Raw genomic sequence first — 17,028 nt, forward strand, 5'->3', positions numbered from 1 at the left:
AGTGTTTTAAGCAGACTATAAATTAAAATGCTCTAAACAGATACAAAATTCAAAGGTGAACTTTCTCAGCGTGAACTGTTCTGATTTACTTTTCCCTCGGTTCCTGTTTCGTAGCCTAACCAGTTTATCATCTAGATCAAAATGTCAGAGCTCCTGAAGAACAGGGAGTTTCTAGCTGACATGAGTGGCAGTTATTTTGCATTTAAAAACCCGTTCTAAAGGCAAATCTGACCTGTGATGTCTGGAGAATAGCTGAATTGGAGCTCACTTGCTGCTTCTTCTCTGAGTGGGGGGAAGTTTAAGTCTGCTACAGAGAATTAAGCACTCCAGTGCAGCTGCTCTGAGGAAAACCCTGAAATTTCAAGGTTTATTAAACCAAACCAACAATTGGTTTGCTGCAGCCCCTGGAGTGGAGCTCGGTTTGGCTCCATTCGGCCAGCACAGGAATTCATTTGTGTTCTGGAGCTGGTTCTTCGGCTGGGAATGATTTGGAGTCACCCTAAGGAAGGGCTGGAGGGGTGGAGTGGGAGAAGCAGGGGCTGGGAAGTGTGGGGAGCCCAGCAGCCCAGAAGAAAGGGTTATTGCCCAGATTATTGCACCTAAACAACACTGTGAGGGTAGTGGAGGGTGTGAAAAAGCACTGCCCAGCTGTGCCCAAGCACAGGGGCTGTGGATGCAGGTGTGAGGTGGGAAATGGGCTGCCAGGGGGGTGGGAGCGATCCCAAAGTGGAGCTGTGGGGGCACTGGAGTGGCCCTGAGCTCCTGGGTGTGTGTGGAGCAGTTTGGGCCATGTCCTGGAGACAGAAATATATAAAAGCACAGTCGTGCTCTGCCGGGTTCTGACCCCTTTCCTGTGCCCCGTGTCCTTCCCTGCAGCGGCACCCCATGGGATGAATTTAGGTCCAAAAAAGCCTGAGCTGCTTTGGGATTTTGACTCCTCTCCCTGTGCCTGCTGCTGCTTTGGCTGCTGGGACCACGCTGGCTCTGCTTCTGCTTCCTCAGCTCTGAGCACCCCCAAACCTCCTCAGCCTTGGGGTGCTCAGAGGGGTTTGGGGGCACCTTGGGCCGTGGTTTCATTCCCTAAAAGCACCCGGGGTCTTGGCCAGGCTGCACAAAGGGCTCCTGAGCTGCTGGGGGTGACAGCACCTACGGGCAGCCCTGGGCTCTTGGTGGAGCTGGAAAAATGGATGAATTTCCCTCTGCCCTGGGAAAACGGATGAATTCCCATCTTGGCTGGGATTTGGGGTGAGCTCTCCCAGCTGGTTTTGCTCTCACACACCAGTTTAACTCCAGTTTGAACCAGAGCTGGGCACTGGTGACTGGGGAGCTGCTGGGGTAGAGCTCATCCTCCTGGAGCTGGATGTTTTTTCCTCCTGCAGGAGCTGGGATCCTTTTTCCTCCCTGGAGATTGAGATCCTTTTTCCATCTGCAGGAGATTGGGATCCTTTTTGCATCTGAAGGAGCTGGGATCCTTTTTCCTCCTTCATGATCTTGGGATCCTTTTTCCATCTGCAGGATCTTGGGATCCTTTTTTCTCTCTGGAGCTGAGATCCTTTTTCCTCCTGCAGGATCTTGGGATCCTTTTTCCTCCTGCAGGAGCTGGAATCATTTTTCCTCCTGCAGGATCTTGGGACCCTTTTTCCTCCTGCAGGAGCTGGGATCGTTTTTCCTCCTGCAGGATCTTGGGATACTTTTTGCATCTGAAGGAGCAGGGATCCTTTTCCCTCCTGAGGAGTTTGGGATTATTTTTCCTCCTTCATGATTTTGGGATTATTTTTCCTCCTTCATGATCTTGGGATCCTTTTCCCTCCCTGGAGCTGAGATCCTTTTTCCATCTGCAGGAGCTGGGATCCTTTTCCCTCCTGCAGGAGCTGGGATCCTTTTCCCTCCTGCAGGAGCAGGGATCCTTTTCCCTCCTGCAGGAGCAGGGATCCTTTTCCCTCCTGCAGGATCTTGGGATCTTTTTCCCTCCTGCAGGAGCTGGGATCCTTTTCCCTCCTGCAGGATCTTGGGATCCCTTTCCCTCCTGCAGGAGCAGGTTTCCTCTCCCTGAGTGGCTGCTCTGATGTGATTTCTGCTGTGTTTTCCTTCCTATCTGATTTCCATTTCCACACGTTTATTTCCCTGGCAGCTCCCAGTGTCCTGAGCATGCTGTTCATGCCCAGGCCTCCCTTTTATGCCCTTGCACGTGGTATATGGCACAGGATGATGGAATATGCCTTTTCCCTAAAAATCAATGCTGTAGTTCCTCCTCCCTCCCACCAGGAAGCTCTCCCAGATACAAATATTGATTGTTGAGCTAAAAGCCATGTTTAGATCATAATTACCCTTTAAATCAGTGGGGCTGGGGGGTTTGCACCATAATTGCTCTTTAATTCAGTGGGGCTCATGGATTTGTGCTCAAATTGCTCTTTAAATCAGTGGGGCTGGGGGGGTTAACTTTAATTATTCTTTAAATCAGTGGGGCTGGGGGTTTAACTTTAATTATTCTTTAAATCAGTGGGGCTGGGGAGTTTTCACTTTAGTTATTCTTTAGTTCAATGGGACTGGGGGTTTTCATTTAAATTATTCTTTAAATCAATGGGGCTGGGGAGTTTTCACTTTAGTTATTCTTTAATTCAATGGGACTGGGGGTTTTCATTTTAATTATTCTTTAAATCAGTGGGGCTGGGGGCTTTCACTGAAATTCCTCTTTAAATCAGTGGGGCTGGGGGGTTTTCACTTTAATTATTCTTTAAACCACTGCAGAGCTGAGGGGTGCCCTGGGATGGAGCTGCCCCTTGGATAAGGATATTTAGGAGCTCAGATAATATTTTGGAGGAGCCTCTGCTGTGGGACATCCCGTGGGATGTGGCTCCTGCCCAGGGCTGTGTGGGATGGAGGCACTGAGCCACAGAGGGTGTCTGACGCAGAATGGGAATTTTAGGGCCATTCCAAATCAACATTTTTTTGCTGGAAACAAAATCCCAGGCTGCTTTTTTCCCAGGTTTCTCCTGGCTCAAGGAAAGGTGGTGCCTGCTGGCTCAGCAGCGTGTCTGTGCCCTCCTGAGCTGTGCAGGGCCTGAGATTCCCCCCAGTCCTGGCTCTGGACAGCACTGGGAGCCCCAGGAACAGCGGGGTCTGCTCATCCCTTCAGCCCTGGGATTCAGGGATCCCTGGAGCAGGAGGTTCCACACAGCTCCAGGAGGGTTTCTCCCTCTTGGAAGGCAGAAGCTCTGTGAGGGGCAGGGAGGGCTCTGCTCTGAGCACACCAAGGCTGTGACTGAGGCTTTGTTGGCCTCTGCAGTGGATTTAGTTCATTTATTTCATTCCTGCTGTGGATTTATTTCCTCTGAATTTCCAGCCAAGGAGGGATGGAGCCATTTCCAGGGAGGGAACCCTGGCTCAGATCATCCCCCCCTTCATCCTCCTTCCCTTTTGAGGCTCTGGAGCAGCTGCTGTGCCTCCAGGCTGCCTGGTGCTGCATCCCAAAGGCTCCCGGGGGACACGGATCAGCCGGGTTTGTGCTGGGATTTGGGACTGGGGGGAGCCCCTAGCTCAGCTCTGTGGCACATCCCTGCATCAAATCCCAGTTTGTGCAGCCCCCAGGAGAGGTGCAGGATAAATAACCCCAGTTAAGAGGAGCTCTCTGCCTTCTGCAGTGAGTTCTGCTTCCCAGCTGAGATCCTGCCCAGCACAGCACTTCCCTCTGCACCCCCTGGCTGTGGGGTGGAGCTGGATGAGCTTAAAAGTCTCTTCCAAGCCATCCTGTGATTCCATCCCTTGCCAGTGGATCTCGGCAGCTTTCCATCCTCTCCCAGGTGGATCTCAGCAGCTTTCCATCCTCTCCCAGAGGGATCTGAGCAGCTTTCCATCCTCTCCCAGGTGGATCTCTGCAGCTTTCCATCCTCTCCCAGGGGGATCTCAGCAGCTTTCCATCCTCTCCCAGGGGGATCTCTGCAGCTTTCCATCCTCTCCCAGGGGGATCTCTGCAGCTTTCCATCCTCTCCCAGAGGGATCTCAGCAGCTTTCCATCCTCTCCCAGGTGCATCTCAGCAGCTTTCCATCCTCTCCCAGGGGGATCTCAGCAGCTTTCCATCCTCTCCCAGAGGGATCTAAGCAGCTTTCCATCCTCTCCCAGGTGGATCTCAGCAGCTTTCCATCCTCTCCCAGGTGGATATCTGCAGCTTTCCATCCTCTCCCAGGGGGATCTCAGCAGCTTTCCCAGGAGGTGGCTGGAGATGAGCTGGGGTTTCAGCCCAGCACGGGTTCCACCAGGCTGCCTGGGTTTCTTGGGGCTCTTTCCCCCGATTTGGTGCTTGCAGTGGGAACTGCACGGGGCCAGGCTGAGGGAGCTGGGGCTGTGCTCCCCCGAGGCTGCACGGAGCTGAGCAGGGATCTCCAGCTCTGCTGTCCCAGGCTCACCGCTCAGCAGGCTGGGGAAGCGGGGGCTGCTGGGATGGGAGTGTGTCCCCTGAGTGTCCCCATCACCTGGGCATGGCCTCTGGCTGCCTGCAGGGGGGAGGTGACAGCGGGGTTTGTGCTCAGCTTCTTGGGCCAAAAAATGCCTTTGGTTTTTATTTTACTTTGCTTTTTCCTTTTATTTTTTCCTTTTATTTTTCCTTGTTTTTAATTTATTTTTTTAAATTTTATTTTATTTTGGTTTTTATTTCACTTCTATTTTAATTTTTACTTTTTATTTACTTTGATTTTGATTGATTTTGATTTTTATTTTGATTTTTTCCTTTTGTTTTTCCTTTTGTTTTTATTTTAATTTTTTATTTTGGTTTTTATTTTACATTTTATTTTAACTTTTTATTTACTTTGATTTCGATTTATTTTGGTTTTTCCTTTTGTTTTTCCTTTTGTTTTTCCTTTTGTTTTTCCTTTTGTTTTTCCTTTTGTTTTTCCTTTTGCTTTTCCTTATTTTAATTTTTTATTTTATTTTTATTAATTTTACTTTTTATTTTTACTTTTTATTTACTTTCATTTTGATTTATTTTTCCTTTTGTTTTTTCTTTTGCTTTTTATTTTATTTTGGTTTTCATTTTACATTTTTGGTTTTTTTACTTTTTATTTACTTTGATTTTCATTTATTTCGATTTATTTTGACTTTTATTTTGATTTTCCAAGCCCTGCTGCTTTCTCATCCGTACTGTTGTCAGCTTCAAGCAAAGCTCTTTATCTCTGCCCCTGTCTTATCTGCAGGGCCCAGAGCTGAGCAGCTCCCTGCCCATCTGGGGCTCCTCCAGCAGCTCAGAGCTCACCCCGGGCCCCAGTTTCACCCTCCTGGGTGATGCTCAGCGATCAAACTCCAACCCCAGGGCCTCTGGAGAGGGGGAGCAAAGCTGGGATTTCTCCCCTTCAAAGGCCTGGGATGGATCTGTGGCAGCAGATGGTGTGAACTGCCTGGAAGTGGGGATGAGGCAGCGCTGAATTGCCAATTAAGCGTAATTAAAACCGGGCTTATTTGTTTCTTTGGCTGCCAAGGGGCGTCGCTTCCCTTTGAAGCAGGGCTGGGCCCTGGTGCCTTCCCTGCTCCCAGCAGCTGGCAGGGGATGCGGGGCATCTGCAGGAGATGCTGGCATTTCAGATTCGTCCTGGAAGTGGTTGTGGGGCTTCTCCCAGCCAGAATCCCTCTCCGGGTTGGGAATGGGGGCAGTCCCTGGAGTTCCATCCCAGGAAGAGGCACTTTGGGGGAATTATTTTGGTTTTGTTTGAAATGGAGCTCTGAGTAACCTGGGAAAGGGAAAAATCCCTGCCCATGGCTGTGGGGTGGAGCTGGATGAGCTTAAAGGTCTCTTCCAAGCCATCCCATGATTCCATCCTCTCCCAGGTGGATCTCAGCAGCTTTCCATCCCTTGCCAGTGGATCTCAGCAGCTTTCCATCCCTTGCCAGTGGATCTCAGCAGCTTTCAATCCTCTCCCAGGTGGATCTCAGCAGCTTTCCATCCTCTCCCAGGTGTATCTCTGCAGCTTTCCATCCTCTCCCAGAGGGATCTCAGCAGCTTTCCATCCCTTGCCAGTGGATCTCAGCAGCTTTCCATCCTCTCCCAGGTGGATCTCAGCAGCTTTCCATCCCTTGCCAGGTGGATCTCTGCAGCTTTCCATCCTCTCCCAGGTGGATCTCAGCAGCTTTCCATCCTCTGTCAGGTGGATCTCAGCAGCTTTCCATCCCTTGCCAGGTGGATCTCAGCAGCTTTCCATCCTCTCCCACGTGGATCTCAGCAGCTTTCCATCCCTTGCCAGGTGGATCTCTGCAGCTTTCCATCCTCTCCCAGGTGGATCTCAGCAGCTTTCCATCCTCTGTCAGGTGGATCTCAGCAGCTTTCCATCCTCTCCCAGGTGGATCTCAGCAGCTTTCCATCCTCTCCCAGAGGGATCTGAGCAGCTTTCCATCCTCTCCCAGGTGGATCTCAGCAGCTTTCCCAGCAAGGTGGCTCGGGGGTATTGGCTGTGCCCAGGGTGCTGGGTGCCAAATCCCTGCAGAGTTTCCATCCTTTCCTGCTCCCTGTCAGTGTTTTCCTGGTGTGAGGCTGTCAGACACATGCACACCCCTGGTGTGGAGGGAGCAGAGGTGCAGCAGGAGCAGCCTGGGCTGCTGAGTGTTGAGGCTGTTCTGTGGCAAGGCAGCTGAAGGCAGTTTGGAGTGATCCTTTCTGGGAACACACGAGGCAAATGGAAAGAGGAGGATTTTTTTCCATGTGTGCTCCCACCCTGCTCAGCTCCAGCTGAGTCATCCCTGCATTCCCACCTCGGGCTCAGGGACATCCATTTCCTTTGGATTCTGAGGAGGAAAAAGAACACAGCTCCTTCTGCCATCAACCCCAGGGCTGCTTCAGATCCTTGGTTTTTATGGATTTTGGAGTGGTGTTTGCTGCCCTCCCCCAGCTCCAGGGGATTTGGGATTGGGGTGAGGATGTGCCTGGGATTTGGGATAGGTGTGAGGATGTGCCTGGGATTTGGGATTGGTGTGAGGATGATGCTGGGTGTGGTTTTGTCCCCTCTGTGGGGACAGATGTCCAAGCCCTGGAAAGTGGCATGTCCTTCCTGTAGGGCTGGAGTGAGGGAATCCCCCTGGTCCCCCTGCAGCCACCCTGGATTTCTGGGCTGGAGCCACAGCCTGTTTCTGCTTCTGCCAGAGACAGGAGTTCTCATTTCAGACCTCTTCATCCCAGATCCATAAATCAGAGTTTATGGAAGGAAAAATCCCAGGCCCTGAGCCTGAGCCTTGTCTTCCCGAATCCTCCCTTTGGCCACGTCACTCCCAGCCCTGGCTTTACTTTTGTCCCTAAAATAGGAACATGGAACCCTGAACAGGGCTGGAGAGAGCTGCTCTGGGAAGAAAACCAGGATCCTGTCAGGAATGTGGGAAGTGGCTCCTGCTCAGCCAGCAGGGCTCTCTTCAGTTCCCTCCCTGTCGGTGTTTTCCTGCTGCAGGTTTTCCCGGTGGGAGATGGGGAATCTCCCGCTCTCCTCCCCGTGGGATTTGTTGGGATCCAGCCCCTCTGTGGGGGTTCAGGGATGTGGCTGTTTAACATCCCATGGGATCCCACCAGCGGCTCCTCTCCAGGCTGTCCTGGTCTCTTCCCAGCCCACAATCCCTTTGAGATCCAGTTTGTGTGCAGAAACCCGACAGTTCTGCTGGAACTGGAGCCCGTGTGGATCAAGGGGGGGTGTGTGGTTCCTTCAGGGGGGTGTGGAACCACCAGGGTGTCCCACTCCCAATCCCACCTGCCTGGATGATGGATTGTGCTCCTGGAAGCAGACTCATGCTTTGGTTATTCCTGGAGAACAGGCAAAAAATCCAATCTGTCTGTCCCTCCAGAGGGAGCTGGGATTGATTTTGTGAGTCCAAGGGCTGAGAACAAAGGAGCACTTTATTTATTTTCCTCAGAAATCGATTCCTTATTTTATTTTCCAGCTCTGAGAGGGGCCCCTTTTCCCAGGTGCGTGCCAGCCCAGCCAGCCCCAGCCTGGGAAGTTGGTGCTGCTTCCCTGCACTGGTGGGGGATGAGGATGGGAACTCCAGATGTGTCTCTCCAGATGTGGATTTATCCCAGAGCACTGGAAGCTGCTGAGCAGCAAATGCAGCCTGGGACTGGAGGAATTCCTTCTAGGAATTGGCTTGCAAGGAGCTGGTGTGCAGGGAGAGCCAGTTTTAAACTGCCAGAGGGCAGGGATAGATGGGATGTTGGGAAGGAATTCCTGGCTGCAAGGGTGGGGAGGCCCTGGAAAAAAAATTCCCAGAGCAGCTGTGGCTGCCTCTGGATCCCTGGAAGTGTCCAAGGCCAGGCTGGAGCAGCCTGGGACAGTGGGAGGTGTCCCTGTGGACCTGGATGGGCTTTGAGGTCCCTTTCCACCCCGATTCTTCCATAATTATGGGCACTGCTCCATTGGGCACTTCCATCTCTGCTGAAACCCCTGGGATCTAATGCTTTTATCAATTTATTTTCATTTTAAAATTAATTAATGTGCAAAGAGAGTTCTTCAGCTGAAGGCACCGTGTCCTTTTGGAATGAAAGGAGCAGTGGGTGACTTTGGATAGTGGGAATGCCAGGAGAAAAGAAGGAGAGGAATTATGGAGAGCAAGAGCTGAGCTGCTCAATTCCTGTCCCTGGTGTGGAAGTGGTGTAAGGAAATGGTGAAATCCGAGTGGGAATAACCACAGTTCTGTTCTGGGATTCCAGCATCTGGGATGTGTGGCTGTGTTTGTCCTGGTGGCTGCTCCTGGAGCCTGTGCCAGCCCCAGTTCCTGCTCCGTGGATTTCCATGCTTCAGCTCTCATTACAAAAGGCAGGCAGGAGGGGAGGCGAGCTGGGAATAAATGGATTAAATCAGGTGTGTGGGGGGCAGTGCTGGGGGCACAGCTGGGGTGTGTGCAGGTGTTCCTGGGGGTGCTGGGATGGTGGCAGGACCATGTGGGAATGGCAGGAGAAGGCTCTGGGGGTGCTCAGGGGCAGCAGCACCAGCCCCAGCTCCAGCGTTATCGTCCCAGCCTGGTGCTGCCTGGTTCCTTAACAGCTCCTGATAAATCCCACTTTTCTTTTCAAGTGGTTATGAGAGGTTTTCCTGCCTTCCCTCAGAGACTCTCTGTGTCTGATCCCTCTCCCAGCAGAAGCTGCTCCTTGCCAAGGCTGGGAGGCGTGAGCGTGGCTCAGCCCTCAGAAATGAGTTGATTAAATGAACTGGGATGTGTAAAATTTAAAATTTCAGCATCAAATGATTCAGCCAAGCACTTCCTCTGTTGGGAACTCTTTCAGGAGCTCTTGGAAGGGAGCAGGAGTGGGTTTGCTCAAAGGACCTGGTGCATGTAATGACACTGAGCGTGGTGCCACCGCTCCTGCCCCAGGACTTCATCCTTAAACACGGAGCTGTGGGGTCAGGGAGGGTTTGGGAATTAATCCTGTGAGCTGCCAGCCCGTGGCACCCAGGGACCAGCAGCACCTCGTCTGGTCCACGTGTTGTCACCACGTGCTGTGGCACCTGGGTTTGGTCCTTCCCTGGGAGCAGCCCTGGTGCCACCGTCACCGTGAGGTTCTGTGCCTTGCCAGGGAATTTCCCCCACCCACTGGGGAGTTGTGGGGGTGCTGGAAGCTTCTGAGGCTCTTCGTGGGCTGGGTTGGTCCTGGAGTGATGTTTGAGGAGGGATTTGGATGTTGGGCTCTGGCTGAGGTTTGAAGAGGGATTTCTTGGTCAAGCTCTGAGCGATTTTTTTTGTGGTGGGATTTGGGTGTTGTGCTCCAAGTGACATTCAGGAGGAATTTGGGTGCTGTGCTCTGGGTGATGTTTGGGGCGGGATTTGGGTGCTGTGCTCTGGGTGATGTTTGAGGAGGGATTTGGGTGCTGTGCTCTGGGTGATGTTTGAGGAGGGATTTGGGTGCTGTGCTCTGGGTGATGTTTGGGGTGGGATTTGGGTGCTGTGCTCTGGGTGATGTTTGGGGTGGGATTTGGGTGCTGTGCTCTGGGTGATGTTTGAGGAGGGATTTGGGTGCTGTGCTCTGGGTGATGTTTGGGGTGGGATTTGGGTGCTGTGCTCTGGGTGATGTTTGAGGAGGGATTTGGGTGCTGTGCTCTGGGTGATGTTTGGGGTGGGATTTGGGTGCTGTGCTCTGGGTGATGTTTGGGGTGGGATTTGGGTGCTGTGCTCTGGGTGATGTTTGGGGTGGGATTTGGGTGCTGTGCTCTGGGTGATGTTTAGGGTGGGATTTGGGTGCTGTGCTCTGGGTGATGTTTGAGGAGGGGTTTGGAGGTCGAGCTCTGGGTGATTTTTTTGTGGTGGGATTTGCTGCAAGTGCCATTCAGGAGGAATTTGGGTGTTGAACTCCCTGTGTTTGGTGACTGGGACCCCAGTTTGGTGCAGGAGGGAGCTGATGGGGCCAGTGCCGGTGCTGGCACGGCCCAGGCTGGTGCTGGCACAGTCCAGGTGCTCCAGCACCCTCGTGCCTCCAAGCTCCAGCCAGATCCCAGGAATGATCCATGGGAGCCAGTGGGAGTCGGTGCTGCTGAGGGGAGCAGCCTTTTCCGGGAGCTCCTGTGCATGCCTGGCTGCATGACGGCCCCAAACAAACCCCGAGTCTCTGTTTACGTTCCTCTGAAAGCCTCGGCACAGGCAGGCACCTCTCTGATCTGCCAAAAATGTTGGAAAATGAGTTTTTTTCCGTGTTGGGGCTGCAGTCACACACCCTGCACAGGGGGGTCCTGGCTGTCCCATTCCCACTGGATCCCAGGGCTCTGGAGCATGGGAAGCCTGTGCTCTCTGCTCAAGCACCCTGAGCCTTCCTAGCAGTAAATAAAAGCTATTTTTAAAAAGAAATCCTTATTTTGACCATAGTTGGGCAGCTGCACGGAGCCTCTTTTCCAGCATTTTTGTTGCCTGAGTGTAACCTTCCCAAGGATTGGTTTTGCCCAGCTTTTCCCTGGCAGTTTGGTTTGCAGCTCTGGTGGGATCCGTGCTGCCAGAGGTGTGGATCCCAGGACTGAAGCAGCTTTCCCTGTACCTGTCTGCAGCCATCCCCCAAGACGTGCTGTGCTTAATTGCTGGCACTAATTAAAACCTCTTCTGGAGGTGGGAGATAAGAGCAGCAGCGCTTCCTGTGTGGCAGCAGATGCTCCCTAACACCCATCTGCTCCTCGGCTTCCAGGCCCTTCTGTGCTCCCTGGAATTCCTCCTGCAGTGGGAGAAGGATGAGGAAAACAAGGATGTGGGGAGGTTAGGAGGAGGAGGAGGAGGAGATGGCAGCAGGGAATGGATTTGGCTGTGAGGGGCACTTGGAGAGCAGTGACACTGATGGCTTCAGCCCCAGGAGCTGCCAGAATTCCTTGGAAAAAGCCTTTAAAACAGGGAAAGCTGAGGGAAGACATGGCTGGAATCCTTGGGAAAAGGATTCTTTTAAAACAAGGAAAGCTGAGGGAAGACATGGCTGGAATCCTTGGACAAAGGATTCCTTTAAAACAGGGAAAGCTGAGGGAAGACATGGGTGGAATCCTTGGAAAAGGATTCCTTTGAAACTAGGAAAGCTGAGGGAAGACATGGCTGGAATCCCTGGGAAAAGGATTCCTTTGAAACAGGGAAAGCTGAGGGAAGACATGGCTGGAATCCTTGGGAAAAGGATTCCTTTAAAACAAGGAAAGCTGAGGGAAGACATGGCTGGAATCCTTGGGAAAAGGATTCCTTTGAAACAGGGAAAGCTGAGGGAAGACATGGCTGGAATCCTTGGAAAAGGATTCCTTTAAAACAAGGAAAGCTGAGGGAGGACATGACTGGAATCCTTGGAAAAGGATTCCTTTAAAACAGGGAAAGCTGAGGGAAGACATGGCTGGAATCCTTGGGAACAGGCTTTAAAAACCAGGGAAATCTGAGGGAAGACAAGGGTGGAATCCTTGGGGAAAGCCTTTAAAATGGGAAAAGCTGAGGAAGGATGTGGCTGGAATCCTTAGAAAAAGCCTCTAAAAAAGAGGAAAAGCTGAGGGAAAACAAGGGTGGAATCCTTGGAAAAAAACCTTTAAAACAGGGAAAGCAGGGCTGGAATCCTTGGGAAAAGCCTTTAAACCAGGGAAAACTGAAGGAAGACATGGCTGGAATCCTTGGAAATAGCCTTTAAAGCAGGAAAAGCTGAGGGAAGCTTGGCTGGAGTCCTTGGAAATAGCCTTTAAACCAGGATAAGCTGAGGGAAGTTCGGCTGGAATCCTTGGAAATAGCCTTTAAACCAGGAAAAGCTGAGGGAAGTTCGGCTGGGTGTGGATGCTCCTGGTGTCCTGTGGGGCTCCAATTCCCCAGGCTCTGGATTTTGATCCAGTTTCTCATCTGAGGCTTCCTCCTGGGCCAAAAAAGCAGGAAAAGGAGAGGCTGGAGAGAGGGGTGGGCACAGGGGCTGTGGGAAAAGCCTTGAGAAGCAGGGAAAGCTGCCGACCCTCCCTCAGCCTTTGGGTGTGGGGGATGCTCCTTCCCGGGGTGATTCCCCTGGGATCCCCATCCAGGGTCTCTGGGGGTCCATGGGGATGCTTCAGCTGGCTGGCTCCGAGCTGGAGCCCAGGTGGATGAATGCCAAGGGCCCCATTCCCTCCATCTGCTCCGAGCTAATGGAGCATCCAGGGTTTGTGGAGAGGAGCTGAGCACAGGGCTGGGATTGTCTGGTGGAGCCTTTGGGAATCAGAGAGATTTTCCAAGTGATTCTGATTTATCTCAGCTGTTAAGGGTGAGATTTCACTGTGACTCCTTTGTGATCCTGGGGAAGGGATGTCAGCTCCTGGCGTTGGCATTTCCTTTGGGGAATTGTTCCTTCTCCCCTTCCCCATGCCCAGACAAGGGTCAGTGCAAGCTGTTCAACTCTCCTGCTTTTCCTGGGGCAGCAATAACCCAGAATTCCAGCTGCAGGGAATAAGGGGTGTTGTGGGGCTTGGAGAGGAATTTGGAGCAGCTTTTTTGCTGCTCTGCTGCTCCCTCCAGGTGTTAGCTGAGCTTTGAGCGGCCGCGCCGGTGGAGTTGGAATTACACAACAGAAGAACATTTGAGGCTTTTCTGCCTTCCCCATATTCATCAACACCAAATAATTTCCACCATCAGCCGGCAAGCAGCAGTTAATTAGGGATTTTAATAAGTCTGTGGTGCATCTGTGCTTGGCACTGCCTCTCCTCCCCTTCTCCCACACCTGAGAGATGGGAGCTGACAAATCTGAACAGGGGAACCAGTTCACCTGAAGGAAGAATTCCTGGAGTCCCCAAGCTTGGAGATCTCTGCAGAGCTTTGTTGGAAGGATTGGATGAGGAAATGAGTGGGGGAAAGGTGGAGGAGCTGGGAATGGTTTTCCTTCCAGCATCTCCAGCCAAGGGAAGCTCCAGATTGTCCTTGGTGAGTTTGTTCCAGCACAGAGAGAGGAGATGTTGCCTGGAGAAGGAGCCTGTGCCAGAGGGGACCAGCCCCTCCTGCCCCCAGGCTGTCTGCAGGGGTTTTGCAGCTAAAGCAGGACTAAAAGAGGTCCTAAACCCCCTCAGAGGGGCTGCGTGGGCTCCAAAGCTGTGTGGGGGAGTCTGGGGAGCCCACAGCCCGGAGCACTGAACTCCAGGGCTTAGGAGAGGTTAAAGCCAGGCCTAAGTGGGAGGAGAAGGGCTCTGGAGCAGGTGTGGAAAACTGGAGAGCTCCACGGGTGTGGATTTGGGAGCTGAGGGAGTGCAGGAGCAGGGGTTTGGAGCTCAGAGTCAACAGAGCTCGGTCTGTTTGTGCACCAAAGCTGAGCTCACGGCTAATGCAAACAGTTTTCATTAAGGAATAATCAAAAATAAAAAGCCATTTCACATGCTGATAAGGAGCCAGTCGGTTTTTTCACTTCAGCAGCAGTTTAAGCCACGCTCAAAGCCATTTATCTTTTCTCCAGCACTGGCTGCAGAGGATATGAAAAATGCAGCAGGCTGCACGTATGTAATTAAACTTTTGGCAGAATCTTTGCCCCGCAGCTTTACTAAGAAATTCAATAATGATAAATCGAGTGGAATATCTAAAGGACTTTTTGTGAACAAGATTTAAAATAATGTCTGTGGCACGGGGAGTTATTTGCCACCTAATTGTCTTGGCACGGCTGTGGGAGCAGCCTGTCTGTGGTGTCAGCTCTTCTTTTACAGCCCAGCCCTTGTTCTGCTCTTATCTCCACTCCAATTTGCCATTGAGGCTTTCCTGATTCCCAGCCAAGCCCGTGCTTGTCCCTAATGACTGTTTTGTTCCCCCAGCCCGGCGTTTCCAGCTGGGAACGCTCCTGGCTGCGAGGCTGTCCCGGTCCCTCCCGAGCTGGCAGTGGTGGCATCACTGCTCTGTAATTATCCTTTCCTTTTTATCCTCTTTTCCAGCAGCACTTGGAAGTGGAGCCCATCCCTTGAGCCGGCTCTGTGTGGCACTCCTCTGAAAACGATGCCGGGATTGTCTCCCTGCTTTTGGTGCTGCTGCCTTTATCCCTGGCTAATCCAGGCATCCTTTGTAGGAGGATGATTTTGTGTTCAAGCTGCCCCTCCAAGCCCCTCCTCAGCACTTCCCCTGAAAAACCTGCACCAATTCTTTTTCATTCCCACGGGTTTTCCCTGTTTTCCTCACCCCCGTGGCAACGCCCCCCCATCCTTTGTCACCACTGGCCTTGGAGGAGCTTCAGATTTCCTCAGAAAATGCAAATTTTCATAGTTTTTCCCCCAACAGGACCAAGCACACTAATTAAAAATAATAGATAAAATATAAAATAACCATTAACAAGGTATCTGATCGAAGTGAGCTGGGACTGAGCACCTGAGGAGGTGGCAGTGAAGCAGCAGAGCTGGGCTGGGCTTTTGGTTTTGTTGGTTGGCTTCAAACTGAAGGAGAGGAGGATTAGACGGGATATTGGGAAGGAATTCCTGGCTGCAAGGGTGGGGAGGCCCTGGAAAAAAATTCCCAGAGCAGCTGTGGCTGCCCCTGGATCCCTGGAAGTGTCCAAGGCCAGGCTGGAGCAGCCTGGGACAGTGGGAGGTGTCCCTGTGGAACTGGATGGGCTTTGAGGTCCCTTCCCACCCCAATCCTTCCATAATTATGGGCACTGCTCCATTGGGCACTTCCATCTCTGCTTAAACCCCTGGGATCTAATGCTTTTATCAATTTATTTTCATTTTAAAATTAATTTAATTAATGTGCAAAGAGAGTTCTTCAGCTGAAGGCACCGTGTCCTTTTGGAATGAAAGGAGCGGTGGGTGACTTTGGATAGTGGGAATGCCAGGAGGAAAGAAGGAGAGGAATTATGGAGAGCAAGAGCTGAGCTGCTCAATTCCTGTCCTCATGGTGGGGGTGACACTGGATGAGCTTTGAGGTCCCTTTCCCCCAAACCATTCCATAATTCCGTGATTCTGTGAAAATCTGCCCTGGCTGTCGTGGTGTTTTATGGCACACCTGGAGCTTTCTGGGGTTTTGTCACATGAAGGTAGCTTCTTGCTGTTATGCCCTCCCTGGAAAGCCTTTGGTGCCAGAGGGGGATTCCTGCCCCTCTGCATCCCCATGGAAGCTGCAGCTCCACGGGGAGCTTTGGTGAGCTTTGGTGAGCCCATGCCCAGTTCTGTCCGCTCTGTGGGATGCCCTGGGCAGGGCCAGCTGAGGATGAGGCTGTTTGTGGGGACAGGGGACGTGTGCCAAGCAATTAAATGAACCCAGAGCTGTGCTGGGAGCAGGGAGTTTCATGCCGGGGCGGCCGCAGCCTTGGCTGCCCCTCTGCCAGGGCTCGCCGTGCCAGCATTCCCACAGTGCCTTGGCCAGGCTGCTCCGTGGGATCTGTTTGTCCTTGTCCTGCTTCAAACAATATATTTATCCTTGTCCCCGCGGGCTGGAGCGGAGCTGGGTCTCTGCCGCCCAACGTCACAGCCCGGGCTGGCGTTTGGGGACAGCCGGCTCCGCGTGGCCGGTGACAAGGACAATATTTGCCTGGGCAGCATCTTGCTGTGTTTGCAGAGTGATGGTGACAGTGGCTCTGTGCTGGGGCCAGCCAGGGGTGCTGCTGGCACCTGTGACACCAGGGAATGCACCTGGGCCCGCTGCTGCCCAGGGGGAGCTTTTGGCTCTCACCTGGTTTGTGGGACCAAAAATCCGGGGGATGTGGCCTCAGCTGTGCCTGGGGAGGCTCAGGCTGGGATTTCCTCGTGGAAAGGGTGGGCAGGTGTTGGAAGGGGCTGCTCAGGGAGGTGTCACCACCCCTGGAGTGGCCAAGGAGTGACTCAGTGCTCTGGGGATGAGGTGAGGATCGGTCACAGGCTGGACTCGATGATCTTGGGGGTCTTTTCCAAGCTGTGGAAACACCTTCAGTTCCTGCCTGTGTTCCCTGTGTTTTGGGAAGCCTGCAGGTGTCTGGTTTTGTGTTACAGCTGCCATGATGTGCGGTGTTGGTGACACCTCTGCCTTCCCAAGGTGACATCCCTGGATTTGCAGCAGCCTCAGGTGCTCAGGTCCTTAACTGGCTCTGGAATCACACTCTGAGATGTGTGATGTGCCAGTGGGCAGCAGCCTGCTTCCACGTGCCAGGGCAGCGCTGGCATCCCATCAGAATGATTTCAGACAGCTCTTTGCACTGCCCAGACAAAAAACCTTGGAGCTGGGGGGGTCAAGGAGCAGGAGGGAGAATTTTATAAATCCACAGGGGGAGAATTTTGGTGTCTGAGTGTCGAATCTTGGATTGGCTGGGGGAGGCTGAGGAAGCTGAGCTCATTTCTTGCCCTGGTTGTGCTGAAGGTGCTGGGTGGGCTTTGCCTGGATCCTTCCACCCCTCCCAGCCTGGATTTGGGCTTGGGTTTTTGGGGTTTGCTTCCAAATAACTGATTGGAAGAGAACTGAGAGCACCAAATAACTGATTGGAAGAGAACTGAGAGCCTGGAGTTACCCAGGGATCCAAAGGACAAATGTGTCTGGTAGTGGAAGAAATAATGGTTAAATGCAGCTGTTTTGGGAGGGGCTGAAGTCCAAAGGAAGTTTTGGGGCTTTTCCTTCATCGGTAAAGGCCATGGAGCAGCAGCCCTGCCAGGTTTGGGGCAAGATCTCACTGTGGGGCTCAGCAG

At 52.4% G+C, this 17,028-nt stretch overlaps 1 protein-coding gene across 1 annotated transcript in view; it reads left to right on the forward strand.

Annotated features, from left to right (window-relative positions):
* The window catches only part of SLC39A11 (solute carrier family 39 member 11), an 86,846-nt gene that overhangs the window by 31,788 nt on the left and 38,030 nt on the right, over positions 1-17,028 (forward strand). The gene's annotated exons all lie outside the window — the stretch shown is intronic.

This window comes from Anomalospiza imberbis, chromosome 19 (genome assembly GCF_031753505.1).
Source record: "Anomalospiza imberbis isolate Cuckoo-Finch-1a 21T00152 chromosome 19, ASM3175350v1, whole genome shotgun sequence".
NCBI lineage: Eukaryota > Metazoa > Chordata > Aves > Passeriformes > Viduidae > Anomalospiza > Anomalospiza imberbis.